An 18,533-nucleotide genomic window follows, 5' to 3' on the forward strand; every position below is an offset into this window, starting at 1 on the left:
ATGGAGTTTTAGGTACTATCTTACTGCATAAAGCACTCATTTTCGGAAGCAACATAATGCCTTTGTTCTTTATATTTCCCGAGTCCCAGGTCACTTCAACGAAAATAATGTATAGCCTCCGAATATAGGAAAATGTCAATTTTAGAAGAAGTTCGACATCTTGACAGAATCAACGGTCTTATTTGAAATTTCCAAACAACTTGAGAATCAACTTTAAACTGTTTAAAGATGGAGAAATAGAAATCCAAAAATTATTTGATGAAGACACTGGTACAAATATTGTTCCAAATTATCCCCTCCCTATCGAATTCAACCATCTAACGGTCTGGATAGGAAACCGCATTTAGTAAATAAAATGGTAATGATTAATGAAAGAGAGTTTTTTCTGGAAAGTACATCTCTTCAATAACTCTCCAAAATGCACATTTGTAGGTGACTAGTATATTCTACCGACTTCTAGACATAAATAAGGGTTAACATTTACCTTCACTTCAATACAGTCAACTATCAATCAACGTCTTCTGAAACAGCCACTGCAACTCTTAATGATGTAATCATTCTGCCGCTTCATTAACAAAACACTCATCAAATGATTATAGCGGCTGATCTGAGAGCACACAAACAAATGACATGGGTTCATTCGCTAGGCCATTCTGACTAGGGTCCGTCATGTGGTTTTATTATCAAGACCTCAGTAATTTATATTAAGTATTTCATATATTCATGGCGTTTAATTCAGCAGAGTCGAACAGGAAAGATAGACGACAGCCAGTCGATGTTTTGAAAAATCTGCTTTCAGCCGGAAATTCGCAGATGGGTTCCACTTGATTGAAACGAAGTAGAGAATACTGTGAGAAAAAAAATGTGAATTTGAAAAACAATTACATTAATGAATAGGAGTATTCGAATAATTAGGTATCAATTATTGATGTAGATATTTACGGATTATTTATGATTCTAATTAAAATAACATTATATTACGGTGATCTGGAAATAATATGAAAATATTCATATTTTCACAACCAAGTCCTATTGAATTTTACTAGTTCGGATTTCTTTTGTCTAATATCATTCAAAATCTATGGAAGAACAGATAAAATTACATTGTATAGATAAAATATCTTTTATATTAAGCAATAAAACGTGAAATTAAATTACATTGAAATATGAAAGTGACCACAGCCTGAGAAGAAATAAAAAGGAATGAAAAATTAAATTGAGCAAAAAACTTAAAAGGGGAACAAAAAATTCTAACCAAGTTACTTCAACGACGTTTCGATTGTTAATTTCCGCAATAGTCTTCGTGTGATTCACCAACCACTTTCAAACGATTATTGAAAATGAGATGATTAGAGATGATATATATATATATATATATATATATATATATATATATATATATATATATCAACATTTTGCCATTGGCACCTGATGTGGGCTATCAGAATATGTCCATAAATCTTTTATATAGGGTGTCACCTGACTTGGGCCACCCCCATTTTTTAATTTTTAAATACGGATCTGTATTTTTTGTTGTAGTTTTTGGATCGTAGACGTTCACTTCATACTGAAAAATTAAATTTTATTTTATATTTTGGAATGTTTCGGTAATATTTGATTATAATTGGATGAATTATTTCCTTTTAAATTATGCCCCTGGAAATTGGTTGACTGAGTTAAATAAAATACAATCGCAACTTACATCTCCCTATCTACCGTGGAGTTTTTAGAGAGTTTTTTTTCAGTCTTAGGTACCTATTCATATTTTTTCATATTTCCATTGCTCTGAGCGTTTTCTACAATTAAATTCGAATAAAAAAGTCTCTTATGATTATCTGAAACATATCTACAACAAAAATATATTATATGTGTTTTGATGAGCAGAAAAAGAAATGATAGCAATGATAACATCCGAAACGAACACTATAATTGTAATAAAAATTGAAATGACGTAATTTATATACACAAAAAATTAATGGCGCAATAAATGTTCAAATTGGAGTCCTTCCATTTTGCGACAAATAATCGGCCAATAAGATGGCCTGCAAGATTAGCAGATCTTACTATTTTGGACTATTTTCTATGGGGGACATTGAAAAATATGATTTACGCTGGCAGAGAGATAGAAAATGGGAAAGACTCGAGATTGAGGATTTTGAATGATTTCGCAACAATGCAGCAAATAAGTGTATCAAGGGCAATAAATAATATGAAATACCGAGTTCAAAAATGTCTCGAAATGGATGGACTCCAATTCGAACATTTATTGCGCCATTAATATTTTTCTGTATATAAAATAATTCATTTGAATTTTCATTACAATTATATTGTTCATTTCTGATGTTATTATTGCTATAATTTCTTTTTCTGAAAATTAAAACACATTTATTATATTTTTGATGTAGATATGTTTCTGATAATTATAAAAAGGTTTCTTATTCGAAGTTCATTGTAGAAAACGCTCAGAGCAATAGAAAAAATATGAATAGGTACCTAAAAACTAAAAAAAAAACTCTCGAAAAACTCTACGGTACATAGGGAGACGTGAAAGTTGCTATTGTGTTTTTATTCAACTCAGTCAATCAATTTTCAGGGCCGTAATTTAAAAGGGGGTAATTCACAAAATTATAATCAAATATTACCGAAACATCCTGAAATATAAAATTGAATTTGATATCTCAGTATGAAGTGAATGTTGACGAAACAAAAACTACAACAAAAAATACAGGTCCGTATTTAAAAATTCAAAGATCGGGTGGCCCAAGTCAGATGACACCCTGTATAAAAGATTCATGGACATATTCTGATAGCCCACATCAAGTGCCAATAGCAAAATGTGGACAGATTTTCAATATGTCTGCGAATAAAGAAGATATAGGCAAAAAATAATTTGGGATTTTTGGTTTTTCCTGTATATCTCCAGAACCAAACGAGCTATATTCATCACTGAATAGGTCTCTAAAATACGCAAGTTTGCGACAATTCAACCGACATTCTATCTCTTATCGTTTACGGGATTCCCATGTACAGAAACGAATTTGAATAGCCTTGTATATATTGTTATAAAAAGACTCGAATACAACAGTGTATGAGGATTTTCAAAACATCACAGAGGAATTCAGATACAGAAATACAGCAAGGACACCCTGTACATTGAAACCCACAACCTTGACAGGAAACAAGTACAGAAGAGTGGGAAATTCAAATATCAAGATTTGTGCATAAAAATTCAATGAATTAAAAAAAAAAGACACCGATATAGGTTAGAAAGAAATGTCAGATGAAATATTCACTTTGAATAGTTCGTTGTAGATTTAGGACATTTTTAGATTTAGGGAATTTTCTCTTTCGGCAATTGATATATTTTTGAATCCAACATAATTTACTTTTATAATTAAAACTGTTCTACATTTTCTAAGATCAATTGTGTCTTTTTCCAAATTTCTTGACAGGAACATCTACAAGAAAAGTCAAATTTGGATGTAATTGTTGTGTTTGTGCCTGAATCCACCTGGGAGGTTGAGAAAAATCTCTATACACTGAGGTATAGGATTTAAACTCAACACAAGAGTCGATCTGAGTAAAATTTTCATCTGAAGTAATAATAAAAATAATAATTAAAATTTAATTTTGTAAACCCACATCAACTTTAACATCATGCTAATTTGGTTAGCAAAATGCGAGTTAAGAGTCACTATTTTCGTTCTGGTGAAGAAAACGTGTTTTCTTTTTTTGAAAAAGTAATCTGTGACAAAAAAAAACGTCATAACTGAAGGAATTAAAGAAAGAAAAGAAAACAAAGCATATTGACCTCATACAACAAATTCACCAATGAATAAGATACTTCATCCAATGCGTCGTAAATCTAAATCAGTTAATGTAATTGCATTTCAGCCACGATAGGGGGGATTTATTTGTTAGTTGAAGTACGCACTTTGAGGTTATCAGTACCATCGGTGTGGCCATATTACCAAGAACAGTTTTTTGTTGAGACAGACGGAGTAAACGAGTTATCTTTTCTGATGATATTTGTTAGATAACCAACTCATTATTTGATACATTGCAAATTATACTTGTGGTAGCTTGAATTGAAATTATCAGAATACGAACATATTATTAAAGTTATATTATTCATGCAGTTTTTACTGTCTTCAATGCCATCAACATTTCCGATGCTGGAGCTTTCGTTCTGTGTTTGAGTTAATCATAATTCTATGTTCCTATTCGAACTATCTAAAATAATGAAGAGCTGGCCATTCACAGATGTATATAAAATCAGTTAAATTTAATTAGAAATTGTGTAAATGGAATTCAAGAGAACACTACTCCTCTAAAAGTCTGGTCCAGAAGTGCCTTTCAGATCAAACTTTTTTCTCCGCCTTCGAAAAATATGAAAAAATTGTCTTCCGAATCGGAATATCATGTAGATGATTTTTGGAGAAAATCAAATACCGCTTGCAAAAATTGCAAAACTCAGAAACAATTAACTGAAAAGAATGAGATTCGGTTTTCTGCAAATATCTCAATAACAAAAATTATTATTATTTGTAATTTTTCCAGAGGGTTCAAAATACGTTCCAGAGCGGGTGTCTGGCTTATGCAAGACACGCCTACTTTTGACCTTTATTTCAACTCATTAATTATGAAAATCGACAATTGAAAAAATTCAGACACCAACTGGATAAATGAAAAAACAATAATCCTCGGTCAAAAAATTCAAATCGTGAATTTCCAGTTGATTAGGCATCTGTTAATTACCAATTTTTCTCTACTCAAACAGGAACATTGCGATAACTGTTGAATAAAAAATCAAGAATTTTTTCAGGGGCCCTTTTGAAAGGTCTCAGAATAGATTCAACGTCTGAAAAAAAATTGTTTTTCAATTTGTTACCAATAATTTACTTAGGTTGAAAATTGAAAAGCTTCAATAATCATTGAAATTTTTTTTCTGTTAATATTACTATTGATCCGGTTGATTTTTAAAGATCAGAAGCTACTTGAAAATAATTTTTTTTAATGTTTATCTGCTATTGTTCAGAAATATATGAAGAAATGCCTTACCTATCTAAAGGTGTTGCAAAAGGAATGTGTTTGATAGAAATGTATGCTGTGAAAATTCCATTATCATGGATAAAAATCAGGCTCGTTCGATTGATGACCTATTTATTTTGAAAAAAATCATATCAAATATGGGATAAAGAAAATAACCTTTGTCTGTCTCGAGTGAACTGAGAATGGTTCAATAAACCGAAACCAGTCGTAACAAATGAAAAACTCGTTAGAAATCAGAAAAAAGTTATTTTCTTCATCCTATATCCGTATAAAAGGAAGGCATTCATGAAAAATGAAAATGATTATAAAACAAATCAAATATTTTGGTGTAGAATTATAACTTTTTTCAATGAAACGACCTTCTAACGGCAAACCTTGGTTCAACACAAATTGCGAGCAAGCTGTCGAAAACCGAACTAGACTTGTTAATGCTCACAATAGACGCAAACTTGGATAAATGGAAGCAAGGAACTTCACAATCAGAGAATTAGGGATAAACTGCTTGCCATTCCCAACGGGTCTAGATCTTTAGGGTCGGTAGCTGAAGGTGTCAGAACTTGACATAATCCACAATTCCACCACTAACACAGGCGGATGGTTCAATTGCAAAAACAGCCATAGAAAAAGCAAATCTGCCAACTGAACAATTTGTGTCCCACTCCACAGTCGATTTTCTGAGAAAGGTACTAGAATCCACAAAGCCGGAAATTACTTTTCGACAGCGTCTAGTCAGGCGAATTTTGAAACAGCTCAATATCAACAAGGCGTCTGGTCCTGATGAAGTGCCAGTCATCGTACTTAAAAAGTGCGCAAATGAAGTCACAGCAGTATTTTGCAGACTTTTCAACCTGTTTTACAAAAAAGGAGTTTTTCTTCCTTGTTGAAAGATTGCTCGCTTTCAGCCTATTTCCAAAAATGGCAAGAAAACTTTTCCGAATAACCATAGACCAGTCGCTTTGCTATCAGTGATATCAAAAATCATAGAGAAAGTCGTAAACCACCGTATCCTCAAATATTTGGGAGGCTTCAACATCTTAAGCGATCATGAATATGGCTTTCGGAAACGAAGATCGTATGTCACCCATATTTGGAATAATGCAATCGAGAAACATGAAGAGTCATGAGCTGTTGCGCTTGATATTTCTGAGCCTTTGACAGTGTGTGGCATGAGAATTTGCTGGCCAAACGTCGATGCTATGGCTTGTCAGATCATTTTTGTGTATGGCTCTTTAGTTTCCTGAAAGAACTATCCCTGCAAGTGGTTCTCGATGGATATCTCACGAATACTTTCACCATCCACGCTGGTATTCCCTAGGGATCCATATTATCTTCAACCTTTATTTTATTGTACATCAACGACTTACTGGAAAACACCCAGAATCCAATATATTGCTTTGCTGACAACAGCTTTTGGATCCCAGGACATCGGCTGCGGAAGCACATCTTCACCGGATCTAGAAGTAATTTCGAATTGGGGTGAAAGTAACCAGGTTCAATTCAATGGCACAAAAACCCAGACATCCATGAAGATAAATGTCTCCGAACCGGATATAATAATGTCAGGTCAGATAATTCCGGTTTCTGCATCGATAAGTTTATTGAGAGTCAAAATGGACAAGTCAAGTCAAGTCAAAAATGTTTATTGATTTTTAACAATACTCACAAAATATTGTGAATGTGTATTGTGTTGTGTGGGGCCCCGCTATAGGCTTATGCCTCTTCAGGGTTAGTGGATTGAATGTATGTGTGTGTGTCATGTGTTCCTTTCGTTTTTAGCCTTTCCGTTGATTCGTTAGAGTGTTCCGGGTCAGTTGCAGTGGTCGTTGGGGTTTTTAGTGTACGGATTATAAGGCTGTGGGTCATGGCTTCAGATTTCAGCTCCTTTCTGGACGTAGCTATCCTCTATTTGATTCCAAGTGGGTATTCCTCTAGGATATCCTGGATCTGCTCCGGCGGATCTTCCATTGTTCCCAGGAGTCTGGCTGGGGAAAACGGGAGCTTCTTCCTAGGAATCCTTCTGGGTCCCCCACGAAGAGTCCGCGGTGTGGTCAGCGAGTTGATGGCATCGGTGTTGCTACTGCTCATCGTTCTAGTCGCATATCGTCCCTGAAGTTCCTGAAATCGTAGGTTGATAGGTGTAGTGTTTATTAGGTTATATAAGTTTTGGGATAGGTGACGGAAAGGGAGGTTGTGGATGTTGCGTAAGATTCTTCTCTCGATAGTTAGGATACGTTGGGATAGTTTCGGGGGAAGCGTACAGTATATCATCGCTTTGAAGTCTAGGACTGGTCTGATGGAAGATTTATAAGTATGTTTTACTGTCGCACCTCCCGAGCTTGCCTCTTAGTGCTTTTAGCACGCTTGCTCTCTTCTGGACTCTGTCCAGAGTTTCTTTCAGGTCGACCTCCCAGTTCTCGTGAAAGTGACCCCTAAGTAGGACACCGAGGTTTTCTCCTAAGAATCTGAGGTTCAAGTTTTCGGGATTTGCTTTAGGGCGGGTAGTGGGGTCAGGATGTCGAAATAGGATGGTTTAAGTTTTGTTGGGATCAATTTTGATACGCCACTTGTTGCACCACTCCTTGTAAGGTTGAAGGAGAAACGGAGCCTGAGCTAGGTGCATCAGCGACTGGGGAAGGAGAATTTGTGGACATAGAAGGGTTAATGCCCGAAGATGTGACAGTAGGTTTCAAGTGCCATGAGTTTCTCCTATAGGTTTGTACTCTATATCAGCGGTGTCCTTCAGGCCTCATTATCTCTGCTGGAACCCAGTTCTGGTGACTTTGCCTGAGCAATACATTTTCATGACTCGTAAATTTCTTATTCTCCTTCTTTCCTCTGTCAGATTTGGTTTTCTCTACCTCCTTATTTTTTTTGCTTCTAAGTGATGTCTCTTATTTCATTAGTTGGGAGTAAAGTTTTTGTTCTTCGATTGAACAGTCTTTGAGCAGGAGATCTAACATCCAAACGGGGGGTGTTTCTATGATGTAACAAGGCCAGCTGCATATCAGAATTGTCTTCCAGGCACTTCTTCATTAGATTCTTGTACATAACGCTCCGCTGAGCCATTTGAACGAGGAAACTGTGTACTTGAAATTCTGTGCCACAATTCTTGAAAGGTATTGAACTCTTGACAATGATATTGTTTGTCTCCATCTGACATTAGTGTGTCAGGGATTCCAAATGTTGCAAACCAAGATTTTAGTTTTTTTATGATGTTGAAGCTTTTAATACTTGTCAACTTCTTGAAATTAAAAAATCCAGAGTAACTGTCTACTATCAATATATAGTATTTTTCTTCAAGATGAAACAACCCATTCGCTACAATACTCCATGGTCGTTCAGGTGCACTTTGTATCATGATAGGTTCCATTGGGTTGTCTTTTTGTGTCTTAGCACATACATAACAGTTTTTAACGTAGTTGGTCAAGTCAGTAGTCATTTCAGGCCAAAATACATTGTCTCTGGCTAATCTTAGTGTTCCTTGTATCCCTTTATGGCTTAAATCGTGGTCGATCATGTTTTGTGCTTGAATTTGGCAGCTGCGGGTGTTGGAGGGGGGAGAGTAGAGGATAGTGTTATCTGCATACTGTAGGATTTTCTGGGTGGTGGGGACGTCGTTAGCGTAAATTAGAAACAGGGAGAGAGCGAGGACTGAGCCCTGGGGAACACCGGATTTGGGGGAAAAGGGGATGGATAAGGCGTCACCGACTTTAACGCGGATTTGTCGGTTAGATAGGCTAGACCTACATGGTCAAAAATTAAATAATATATAACTTCTTCTTGACCTCAATGAAAAAATTTCTTATTTATTTTGAAAACAAATATTACCCTGCTCAAAAAGAAAACAATTGTCCTAATATTGAATTCCAATTTAGCGAAACATTATAGCGGCATTATTTAAAATTCACACCTTTCATGATCTTGATATTTACGCGTTTCACTCGAATACAAATTATCATTAATTACCATACAACTATTTTATAAAAATCTCGAGTGTTTTGTTTCCAGTCATACGTGTTTCGAATTGCTATGAAACAAGTGAAATTGCATCGAATATCCGGATGTAAGCATTGTGCAAAGAATTTGTAATGTTCTTATTGAAACGTTTTTTTAAATTGGGTAATAAACTGGAAGAATGTCAAATTGTGAAATTGCGTGTCATGAACGATAAATATATTAATATTGTTAGAACCAGGTGAAAATTACTGCTATATGCCGAGTCCAAGTAAAACCTTCCATTGTCTAGTATGACAACATGGATTTGTTAAGAGAATGCCTCATTGTTGCAATTAACAGATCTGAGATGTCCTTCAGTTGATTGAATGAATGTATGTAAACAAACTAGTTGGGAAATAAAAATTCGGTTGTTAATATGGATAATAATATGCTTGTTTCACTTCTTCAGATCTCGTAGATGGACTAGTTTGCCGATACAAGTTTGAGATTAGAAAGGAGATGACATTCAAGTTTCTCAGTATTCTTAAAGTCATTGGAAACTACAAACATATTTTTTTGCAGAATTTGGAAAATTTTGTGTGTACCGTTTCCTTACTTTTTTTTTAATTTACAGCAAGAAAGAAGTTCCTGTGCCCAGTTAGAATGACTAGCTCTTGATTCGCTGAGTTCGCGGAGGAAAAGGCGTAGGTCAGTTCATGATTTTTTTTAGAATTTCTATCATAAGGGCTGAAAAGGGTTACCAAATTAGAAACCTCATATTCGGACGCCATCTACAGAAGTTGTTTTCAAGGACAAAACACAAGCACTACAGGAAAATCCTCAAAGCGTGCATGTCTGAAAGGTACATTGGATTTGAATCGCTGGAGATTAAAGCTATTTGGAAAAACATTATCAGGAAATTTATTCCACATAATATTTGTTCTCAAGCTGTGAAGTTCGAGGTGTACTGAATTGAACCTCATAACGATGAGCAGCCATAGTCTGTCGCGTATTTCTGATATGTACCGCTTTTGGTGGAATCAAATGTGCCAAGTCACTTGAACACCTTCCGTGAAATTATCTATGGAAGAGAAACAAATCTCCAACCTTTCTCCGATGTTCCAGGCTATCAAGGTTGCACGTGATGTTATAGTCTCCAGTCAGATGGATGGCTCTTTTCTGGATGAAATCCAGCAACTTCAGGGTATGTTTGGGGGCAGAGCTCCATACATGAGAAGAATACTCCAAAGAAGGTCTGATCTGAGCTTCATAAAGGATCAAGACATATTGGTGTCCATTTCAACCCCCCAACAAACTTATTGAAGCAGAAAGCGGAATTGTCTGACCTGACGTTATTATATCCGGTTCGGATACATTTATCTTCATGGATGCCTGAGTTTTTGTGCCATCGAATTGAACCTGGTTACTTTCACCCCAATTCGAAATCACTCCTAGATCCTCATTAAGCAACCTCCTGCTGCTGGTGAAGATGTGCCTCCGTAGCCGATGTCCTGGAATCCAAATGGAATGACGAGACGAGTGTGCTGTCGTTAGCAAAGCAGTATATTGGATTCTTGGGTTTTTCCAGTAAGTCATTGATATACAATAAAACGAAGGTTGGAGACAATATGGATCCCTGGGGAACACCAGCGGTGATCTTGAAAGTATTCGAGAGACATCCGTCGACGGCTACTTGCAGGTTACTTTCCTTCGGGAAGCTAAAGAGCCATACACATAAAGGATAAGACAAGCCATAGCATCGAAGTTTGGCCAGCAACTCCTCGTGCCACACACGGTCAAAGGCCTCAGGCATATCGAGCGCAACAGCTCTTGATTCTCCATGTTTCTCCATTGCGTTATTCAAAATATGGGTGACATACGATAGAAGGGCACCTGTTGATCTTTGTTTCCGAAAGTCATATAGATGATCGCTCAAGATGTTGAAGCCTTTCAAATATTTGAAGATATGGTGATTCACAACTTTCTCCATGATTTTTGATATCACTGATAGCAAAGCGACTGGCCTATAGTTATTTGAATTATTTTTCTTGCCCTTTTTTGGAATAGGAGAAATCTTCCAATAAAAAGGAAAAAACCCCTTTCTTGTAAAACATATTGAAAAGTCTGCAAAATACTAGTGTGAGTTAATTTGCGCACTTTTCAAGTATGATGACGAGCACTTCATCAGGGCCACACGCCTTGTTGATATTGAGCTGTTTTTTAGGTACTATAACCATTTTCAACTGTAGACCAACTTAGTTTTACCGAGTTTACAGTTTACTTGAAAGGTTTTGCATCCCTAATGTTGAAATGAATGAAAGAATGAAAAAATAATAGATATTCAATATTGAACCTGTCACCGTATAAAGAAATCAAAGTGTCAATGTTCAGAAATGTTGTACACTTTGAATGGTTGCTTCAATAGAAAATGTAACAGGCCCCACCCTAGAGTTTAATCTGTTCAAAATGCACTATACCCTACAACTTCTGATCGAAACCCTATTTACAGAAACCATCAAGTAAACTCAAGGCTTTTGTTTTACATTTCTCTAACTAGACTCCTCTCATTTTCGAGATCCAGGACTCCGGCATTCTCCAGTAGTACCCACCTCGGACCTATGTGTTACGGTGCAACCAAACATGTCACAAACTTTTTTATATTAAATTGTAATTGGGACTACCCATTGAATAAAATAAATGAAATGAAATTGAAAAATAAATGCGGGGCAGTGATCATGAATCCACAACCACTTAATATGTATTCTCCGATTAGACCAGTGGTGCCGTATGTAATGGCTCCAACCGTAAAAATCTCAGAAATGCTTATAAAATTATTTCAAACGTATACCAATTCCAAGCCGAGATTTAGTGGAAATAAGATTCATCAATTAGTGAATACTATTAAAAACGTAATTCTTCCTGATAACGCAAAATTAATATCGTTTGACGTCCAACATTTATTTTCCAGTATTCCGCCAATTGAAACAATTGAACTGTTTGCTAACCTCAGAATTATTTCCAAGTCTACAAAAATTTGTATTCATGTAGGACTATGAAATTATGAAATCCATATTAATCAGTTAATTAACAGTTTTTTTCACTGGTATAGATACGTAGATGATATCCCAGTCTGTTTCACTTGTACGGTTAGGCAGTTAGGTAAGTTTGTCGAATATGTCAATTCCATTCACCCGTCAAAAAAATTCATCACTGAAAAGGAGGTAAATAATTCAATAAAATACCTTGACTTAACTATTACGAAAATCAAAAATAAACATGATTTTGCAATTTTCCACAAAATATTTTATACAGACAATGTCATACATAATTCCTCCACACACCCTTACCAGTATAAAGAAGCTGCATTCAATGGTATGATTCAGATACTATTGAATATTCCACTGTCGAAAAGTAATATCCAGAGAAAGCCGAATTTCATCAAACAAATCGCTGCCAACAACGGTTACTAGGTAGATATTATCGACTTCATCATTTCCAAAAAGTTACATAAACAAGTCATGGACCAGGTCTACCAAAATTCAAGAAACGATGGCGTCCCCAATAGGACATTGTCATATTTTGAAGAAACCACCAATAATATCCCTCGTTTTTTGAAAAAGGAATGCTTGTACGTGGTTTACAGAACGAATAATAGTTTAGGTAAATTTTTTGAAAACAATTAAGACAAAACTTCAGTGCCGGTAGATCAGAATTAGGTATATTAGCTGATTTGTGGCTCTTGCCCAAAACTTTATATTGGCCAAACAAGGAGAACTTTTTCCAAAGAATTACAGAGAATAGAAGTAGTTTCTCGATTGAAAAGGCCAGTTCCACATTTACAAACCAGAGGGACATGAGTAATTCATGAATAGAAAATTTAGGAAAATGATATGAAGTAATTTCTCCACTACTATTATTGTCGAGATGAATCAATAACTTTTCTGAGAACTCGCCAAAATATATGAATTGAGTCAGATAAATTTTAACGTTCGAAGATATTTTATGTTGAACTACTTACCTACATTTTTTTCATTGTTACGAAATGAAATTCAAATGGGATCACTTTTGCAAAAAACATTCCTAGGAGAAATCTATTTTACCCAGCAAGGTAGAAGCTGATTAATCCTGTATATATTTGCATTTGATGAACTCCGCCAATATTCAAAACTAATGATTCAATGTCTATGATATTCAAATAATTATGCAACAAGTTACATATCAAGATATGAATACCTAATAAGTCTAACGGAATGGATAGCATAACACATTACTCAATTTAGTCAATGAATCAATGTAGTTATTAATCTCAACAAGAATCTGGTGATTCTCCGGTACATCTTATTTCATTTGAGGCAAAATTCACGATCAGTTTCCCAATCTGTACTTATTATGTAATCTGGTTTTGAGGATGAGAAATAATTTCTGGCACAGCGTCTTATTAAAATTTCATTTCTGAAGTCAACACAACAATTAGTGGGGATGTAGAGTCATCCATTTTCAACCAGAAAATATTTGGAAATATTCATTTTTCAAGTATTTCATCGTTCAGACTATTTATTATTTTCCAAAACCTATATTTTGATATAATTAAAGATAGATCAGGAGTTTCTTGTCTTTGAATACATCCTGTTCAAAAGCATAATAACAATAATTTTTTCTAATATTGTTTGGAACAATAGCTAAGAAATGCTACTGAGTGAATGAAAAAAAAAAACAGATGATAAACGTTCTTTTCGAATACCAGGATAGGTTTCACCATTTTTTATATATCAATCAATCAGTCAATCAATTTATTCAATTCAGATACATATCCTTGGACATAATACATTTTAGCATAATAATAATTACAGGAAATGAAAAAAATTATTGAATAAAAATAACTAAGTGGTGTTGTTCAGTTCTTGGGAAACGCCTGAGCAAAGCTTATGTTGCGTATTTTCCCAGATCTGGACAAAACTATGAATGTAAGTGAGGAAAAAAACTATTCATTTCTTTCAGTAAGAAATGAAAATTCATAATTGAAAGAAATTAATAGAAAGCAATGATGAACCCGCAGGAGGATTGGACCAGACAATCAGTCGAAAGGGAGACAGGTCTAAGTGAGACAAAATATCTTTCAGGCATGATTCAGTGAGTCGATTCAAATGTTTCTTTTAAGGAATCAAAGTCGTGATCAACGAAGGATCTAATTGTTTTCTTGCGTTCAATAATATTTTTTATATTTGTTAGTTCAATGGGAACTTGATTGACAAGTTTCGGTCCAAATTAAGTAACAAACCTTTGGGTATATACAAACTTCCTCAAGCATGTTTATGCTTGAGGAAGCTATTGTATAGCAAAACACGTGTCGCGGCTTTTGTAAAACCCTTTATAGTGAAAATCATACAATAAACTGTAATAAATAGTTGTTTTTCTCAGTACCTCATAACTGATTCAGCTAATGCATCTTATGTCATCAATAATAAATGTTTATTTAGTTCGTTTCTGAGTCGGTAGAGTTTAAAAATAAGTTTTCTGGGTCTTTTCACGAGAAAATCTACATGTTTGTCCCAGAGTACATGTTGGTCAATCATCACACCCAGATATTTTATTGTATCCGTTTTCTTTATACGTTTACAAAAACAAATTATAGGAGTTTGGCAATTGGGGGTGTGTAGGAAAATGTTTTCCTCTAGTGGTTGGTCTCTTATTGTTGATGGGAAGGTTAATAATTTTGTTTAATCGATATTTAGACTCAGGAAATTGAAATTCAGCCAAGTGAATATAATGTTCAATCCTTTTTGTACTTCTGCATAAGTAGAGTCCCATGGGTTACCATAGAAAATCAATGCCGTATCATCGGCAAATGAAACGATTCACCATCAATTTCCTATATAATATATATATATATATATATATATATATATATATATATATATATATATATATATATATATAGGACAAAAAGAATTTGAAGCTTCATATCTTCTATTAATTATCTGCAAGCGCTTTCGACAGCTGGTCGTACTGTCATATTCTAGGCACTCCTCAAACTGAACTTTTCATCCTGTCGTCTGTCTCTTTATACGGTCCGAACGTCTCAACTCAGGTACTTTAGGTAATTTCCCCCCACCAGAGAACATAAAACTCATAAAACAAGTCAACAAGGGACACCGCATGGACATTTGGGAAAACTTGAACATCCATAAATTTAACAGTCATAAATCACTTATCGAGGAACAAGTACAGATCAAAACACAACAAGACCTCACATTCAATATATTAAACAAAACCATACACATTCCTAGAGAAGATCTAACACAAAGAATAGTACCTGATGCAGTACAAATACAGGCAAATTTACCTAAAGTACCAGAAATACCTGAGTTGATACGTTCGGACCGTATAAAGAGGCAGACGACAGGATGACAAGTTCAGTTTGAGGAGTGCCTAGAAGATGACAGTACGACCAGCTGTCGAAAGCGCTCGCAGATAATTAATAGAAGATATAAAGCTTCAAATCCTTTTTATTAAATATAATAATAAAATACTGGTTGTGTCTGGCTATAGGTGTCGTTTATTTTGACCCTTTGGGTTCAGCATTGTAAATAATCAGGTAATAGTTCTAGAGACTCACCTCTCACTCCCACATTTCCTAACCTCTGTAATAGTAGTACTATTAGGTTGCTTCAAAGATTATTTTCCGATGGTAGTCGGTTGGAGAGAATGGTGGGTGTGGCAGAACTTCGACGCAGAAAGTTATTGTGAATCACACCAGCCGTGCCTGGGTGGTTCATCGGTATCCAACCACTATATCTTGTTGTCGTAGAGGATCCACTTTCCATCACACGTGATAATCCGATTTGAAAATAGGTCGTTTTGGTTATGCAAAAGCAAAGAAGAACAGACCTCAAAAAGTTAAAATTTGGACAGAAATGAAAAGCATCAATGTACAGAGTACAACATTCTCTATGGATCCTAGGCGATAAATCGTTTAAGGAGATTATTTATGAAAAAGATTAATCTAATTCAATTGAACCTGGGAATAGAACATAGATAGTCGTTTGATTTCATTAATTGCATGCTAAACACCTAATACACCTATGAGATTTTAAAAAATGACGAATAATTTTGATGACATCGTGAAAAAGGTATTGCTTTAAAGGAATATATGTATTTATTCCCCATTGAAGAAATATTATGAATATTTCAAAATTATTTGTGTGATCTTCCTGCCTGCAGATAAACACCACATTCTGTTCGAGATTGGCCGGTATGTGATTCACATCAAGATTGTAAATCCACTAGAACTTTCTCCAATAGTAATTGAATAACAGATGAAGAAAAAATATGACCATATAAAGTATACCTATAGACATACTATTAGATAAACTAGTTCCAACAAATGAATGGTATTGTTTATGATATGACAGACCAGGAATGGTATACGTGTTTTTATCCAACGTTTATTTATCATCAGAAGTATGGGTGTATACAGGATGTCACGGTTCCGAATGATTATAGGGAGGTATACGGAAGAAAAAATAATACTTTGAACTGAAGCTCTGCGGGATAATACAAGAGAGAATTAGATTAAATATTTAATCGAGATATTGGAGTTTTTTCGATATTACCATTAGTTTCAGTTATTTTATGATAATAATAATGACTCGAAAAGAAGCCATTCTCACACAATTTTTATGTGTCACAGGTACCTGATATGTGTTGATATGACAAACTCCCAATACTCCAGAGGTTAATCAGTAACAAATCAAATTGTTATTTGAGAAAAATGAGATGATATCGACCTGAAACTGTAAATGAATGTATGTCGTAATTCAAAGATCACATGGAGTTCCTTTTGTCTGTGAATTTCTAGAATAACGTCAATTGCCTCACTTTCTATATCTTACATTTTTGAGATCCTCATGGATATCATCGAATGTGAATAGACCTGTACATAAAAAACCAATCAATACAGTTATTTGTGATATATCAGATCATTTTGAGTGCTAGTCAAAAAACATTGAACAACAGCTCAAATGATCTACCATCATATGAACAAGGTTCACTTAGTATAGAAGAAGTAACATCATTTTGGTGAACAAACGAACAATATTTCCAAAATTCAATGTTAACATTTTTTCTAACTAGCGGTAACTATTCAAATCATTATTATCTAACATTTTTGAATACTCGTTGAAACGGACGACTTCAACAATATTGTTGTAACTCATCCCCTAAAAAAATGATGCCGGCCGCCACTGGTCGTCACAAATCAATTCAAGACGTGGCCAAGATCGAGCTCAACTCAACGTGCGTTTCGCGCTTGTTCAAGCTAGATGCAAAGTTGCTTCGATAGACTTCTAGCAAATTCCTTATTGACTTCGAGAGGATTCGATTATCATGAATAACTATCCACACCCCGATCGAGAAAGTCAAGCTTTGCAAACAGTGCGGTACGAACCGATTTAATAAGGCGACATTTGAATATTAGTTGAAGTTTCAGTTGAAGTATTTGGTTGCATTATTAGTGAAATAAGGTTAAGTTTGATTATTGTACAGAGTAGTCAATTATTGTCAATCCCACGGAAAAAACGTAGCAATATAATGAACATAAACGAGTATTTGAATACCTCAGTCTACTAATCTTCCATAAAATGAAGCAGAAAGAGAAATATTTATAGCGGTTCTGATTGCAGCAATGAGTATTCTGAAAAAATCTGTTTTTCCGTTAACCAGCTGTCGCATCCCTACGAACGACAACCCACAGAAGTCGAAACTTGTGCGAGCTAAGAATAAACGAAGTCTTACCTTTTAACGTGTGATTCAACACGAGTTGGACGATAGCAAGTGTAAATCGATCGTTCAGCCTGGGGCTTGAGCCACCGACCAACACGGCAGTCAATTTGAGTGAGTGAACAAAGCACGCACGTCAGACCGACCGGGTACCGACCAAAATATTGATTAATCAGCTCATTTAGTAACTTCTCTAGTAGCAGGGGAGCCCACGATGCAAAATGGGGATTTACTCGAGCGTCATTGAGACATATCAGGTTGCAAAGCTTAGGTGATAAGACGAAAAATGTTATATAATATATACCTTTTCATCGGTGGGGGAAGCGGCTATAGATTTTCAAATATGTAAAAAAAACTGTTGCATGGACATACTCGAGCTCGTCAGATATTGATACCATCAATGTTCTACGTATTTTTAATAATGTTTGTATGTTAATCTGATCGTTTGCATGATGTGGGTGGTTGTACGTGTGGGTTAAAAATGAAAAAAAAAATTAATCGAGCGCGTCAGATTTTCTAAGGGGGTGTTAAGTGCAATTAAGGAAAGCTCTCATTCAATAATCTGACAATTTCGATCTGACGCAAACTCGCGGCCATTATTATAATGTGCTAAAAAATCGTCATTTTGAAATACTCAAGCGCGTCAGATTGAGATATATTTGGTTCATCCTTATGTTTTAGACGTGCTGTCTCATAATCTGGCGATTATCTAGAGGAATTCGCCTAATCTGACAAAAAAATATTTATTCAAATGTTTTTTCAATCAT

At 35.1% G+C, this 18,533-nt stretch overlaps 1 protein-coding gene and 1 long non-coding RNA gene across 3 annotated transcripts in view; one reads left to right on the top strand and one right to left on the bottom strand.

Moving 5' to 3' along the window:
• The window catches only part of NimA (Nimrod A), a 34,518-nt gene extending 33,865 nt beyond the window's left edge, over positions 1-653 (bottom strand). The window contains exon 1 of one of the 2 annotated variants that reach the window (XM_074182949.1): positions 485-653. The gene's annotated coding sequence lies outside the window, so the exon portion shown is untranslated. The remainder of the gene's footprint in view (positions 1-484) is intronic. The other variant, XM_074182950.1, reaches the window with a different exon arrangement.
• An 8,412-nt stretch (positions 654-9,065) lies between these two features.
• On the top strand, positions 9,066-11,669 carry LOC141485746 (uncharacterized). The gene is made up of 3 exons (XR_012467406.1): positions 9,066-9,115; positions 9,623-9,696; positions 11,498-11,669. It is a non-coding gene; the product is annotated as an uncharacterized lncRNA (long non-coding RNA).
• Positions 11,670-18,533: the final 6,864 nt, after the last annotated feature.

The sequence above is a fragment of the Leptinotarsa decemlineata genome, unplaced genomic scaffold (assembly GCF_025532065.1).
Source record: "Leptinotarsa decemlineata unplaced genomic scaffold, Ldec_3_MD MMD2_tig00026330_RagTag_RagTag, whole genome shotgun sequence".
Taxonomy (NCBI): domain Eukaryota; kingdom Metazoa; phylum Arthropoda; class Insecta; order Coleoptera; family Chrysomelidae; genus Leptinotarsa; species Leptinotarsa decemlineata.